The sequence below is a fragment of the Nycticebus coucang genome, chromosome 12 (assembly GCF_027406575.1).
Source record: "Nycticebus coucang isolate mNycCou1 chromosome 12, mNycCou1.pri, whole genome shotgun sequence".
Classification (NCBI taxonomy): Eukaryota; Metazoa; Chordata; class Mammalia; order Primates; family Lorisidae; genus Nycticebus; species Nycticebus coucang.
Window position 1 is genome coordinate 80707088 of NC_069791.1, and position 3319 is coordinate 80710406.

The 3319-nt window shown below is 42.9% G+C and overlaps 1 pseudogene; it reads left to right on the forward strand.

Moving 5' to 3' along the window:
* The first annotated feature begins 1805 nt into the window (after positions 1 to 1805).
* Positions 1806 to 2421, forward strand: LOC128562001 (DNA-(apurinic or apyrimidinic site) endonuclease-like; annotated as a pseudogene).
* The last annotated feature ends 898 nt before the right edge of the window (positions 2422 to 3319 follow it).

Consider the following 3319-nt stretch of genomic DNA (forward strand, 5'->3'; position numbering starts at 1 on the left):
GCAATAGAAAAAATTAATAGTCATGGAAATTAGAGACAGTAATCAAAGTGACATTTATCAATTGGTGACCCTGAGGTAGAGAACCTAAAAAAAAAATGAAACAGAAATTGTGTGCAGAGGCTCAGCACTCATAGCATAGTGGTTATGGGGCCAGCCACATACACTGAGGCTAGTGGGTTCAAACCTGGCCCGGGCCAGTTAAACAACAAGGACAACTGCAACAAAAAATAGCCGGGTGTTGTGGTGGGTACCTGTAGTCCCAGCTACATGGGAGGCTGAGGCAAGAAAATCGCTTAAGCCCAAGAGTTGGAGGTTGCTGTGAGCTGTAATACAACAGCACTCTACTGAGGGGGACATAGTGAGACTGTCTCAAATAATAAATAAAAAGAAAAATTGTGTACAGAGATAAAGAAGAATGTGATCAGCAGTCAAAGGGCATACCTTATACCTGGAAAAATTAACATAGAATGGCCTGATCCTGGCTAAACTATTGAACTTTAATGATAAAGAAAGCATTCCACATGCCTTCAGGCAGGAAAGCATGACCTACACAAGAAAAGAACCCCCATCAGCCTCAGACCTTCCCACAGCCACAGTCACAGCCAGAGGATACTACAGTCATAGCTCAAAGAAGAGCTGAATAAAATTCCAAAAGTTAATCAAGAATATTTTATCAAGAAAGATGTCATCCATATATAAAAGCATGAAGTGGAAACTCCCCAACATTCACCAATTCAGGAAATATAGTACCTATGAGCAAAACTGGAAACTGCTGGTTAAAAAGAATCATGTTTTCTAATCTTTTTCATAATTTGAATGAATCTTGAAGAAACAAATACCACGTACATAAGTATTTATCTAAAGTTCAGAAATTCTTTCATCATACATTAGTTTCTTTAGCTTCTGTGGTATAGATCAAAATTGAGATTATGCATATTTAATATAAAATATGTAATTTTTTAAATCTACTTTCCTACAATTTACACAGAAAGAAGTATGGAATGATCATCACCAAATGCTAAATAAAAAAAAAAGGTTATTTTTTGGTGGTAGGAAATTTTATGATTTATTTTCTTCTTTGTCCTTTTCTATATGACCTGGATTGTATATAATAATTACGAATTATTTTTATGAAAACAATAGTCATTCTAAATTTCTTAAAATTAAGCATTCATTAAGAATGAGTTACATGAAGTAATATTTTATTTAGTACCTATTATGTACTAGATATTTTGCATACATTGGATTGTTTAATCCACGTCATCAACGTTAAGAATAATAATCTCTATTTTCCAGAAGAGGAAACTGAGCATCATGGGTATTTGTTATTTCTAGAGTCACATTCTTTGTGCTCAGGTAAGGAGGAGCCACTCTGGGACCAAAGCAGGGCAGATAAGATGATAAAAATATTGCTTCTGCATGAATCCCATGTACTCAATTTTGATATGAGGACAATTAACAACAATTAAGGTTGGGGGGGGAGGAAAAGCAGAGAGAGGGAAGGAGGGAGGGGGCGGGGCCTTGGTGTGTGCCACACCTTCTGGGGGCAGGACACGATTGCAAGAGGGACTTTACCTAACAACTGCAATCAGTGTAACCTGCCTTATTGTACCCTCAATGAATCCCCAACAATAAAAAAAAAATAATGCTTCTGGGTGGCGCCTGTGGCTCAAGGAGTAGGGCGCCAGTCCCATATGCCAGAGGTGGTGGGTTCAAACCCAGCCCTGGCCAAAAACCACACACACAAAAAAATATTGCTTCTATGGGTGACATGGTAGGGGTGCTCAAGGGTGTTCATTACAAGGATGCCCAAGCTGGGAAAAAGGGAGCCATGGCAGTAGATGGGGAAGACCCCAAGACATAGCCAGAGACCAAAAAGAGTAACATGGGAGGAAAGAAAAACAAAAAGAGGCAGCAGGAGAGGGTACGGTCCTATACGAGGAACTCCCAGTAAGAAAACTTCACCCAGCCACATTCAAGATCAGCTCTTGGAATGTGGATGGGCTCCAGCCGTGATCAAGAAGCAAGGATTGAATTGGGTAAAGGAAGAAGGCCTGTATATCCTGTGCCTCCAAGAGACCAAATATGTTTAGAGAACAAACTATCACTGAACTTCAAGAGCTGCCTGGACAGTCCCGGCAGTACTGGTCAGCTCCTTCAGACAAGGAAGATACAGTGGGTACAGTGGGACGGGCCTACTTTCCTGCTACTGCCCACTTAAAGTCTCTTATGGCATTGGTGAGGAGGAACAATGTCGGGAGGATGGGTGACTGTGGCTGAATTTGACAAGTTTGTGCTGGTCACAGCCTATGCACCTAATGCAAGCCGTGGCTGGTGCAACTGGAGTACTGGCAGCAGTGGGATGAAGCCTTACCCAAGCTCCTGAAGGGCTTGGCTTCCCAAAAGGCCCTTGTGCTGTAGGTTTCCGTGTGGCTCATGAAGAACTTGACCTTAGTCCAGGCACAGTGGCTCACAGTGGCTGAGGCCAGCGGATTGCTTGAGCTCAGGAGTTGGAGACCAGCCTGAAGGAGAGCAGACCCTGTCTCTAGAAATAGCTGGGTGTTGTAGCGGCCACCCATAGTTCCAGCTACTTGCGAAGGTGAGGCAAGAGGATCGCTTGAGCCCAAGAATTTGAGGTTTGCTGTGAGTTTGATGCCACAGGACTCTACCAAGGGAAACAAAGTGAGACTCTCTCTCAAAAACAAAAACAAAAACAAAGACATGACTTTTGCAACTCCAGGGGAAACAAAAAGAATGCTGGTTGTACTCCATGAGAGCACAAAGGCTTTCTACCCCAACACAGCCTATGCCTACACCTTTTGGGTATTTTTAAAAATTTTTTATTTTCTTTGTTGTAATTTTTACTTTTTTCTTTTTGGGATCTCACTATGTTGCCCAGGCTGGAGTGCAGTGGCTCTTCACAGACACAATCCCACTACTGATCAGCAAGGAAGTTTTGACCTCCTCTGTTTCTCACCTGGGCTGGTTCACCTCTCCTTGGGCAACCAGGCACTCCCTCAACCCTCCCTCCACAAGTTACTATATTGATGCTGAACTTTGTGTGGACACCCAATGGGCACAGTGCACTATAGCCCAGAGCTCCTGGGCTCAATCAATCCTCCAGCCTCAGCCTCCAGAGTAGATGGGACTACAGGCACAAGCCACAGCACCCAGCCACCTTTTGGATTTAAACAATGAATGCTCAAGCGAGAAGGTCGGTTGGGGCCTTGATTACTTTTTGTTGTCCCATTCTCTGTTATCTGCATCAAGTGACAGCAAAGTCCATTCCAAGGCCTCTGTAATGATCACTGCCCATCAA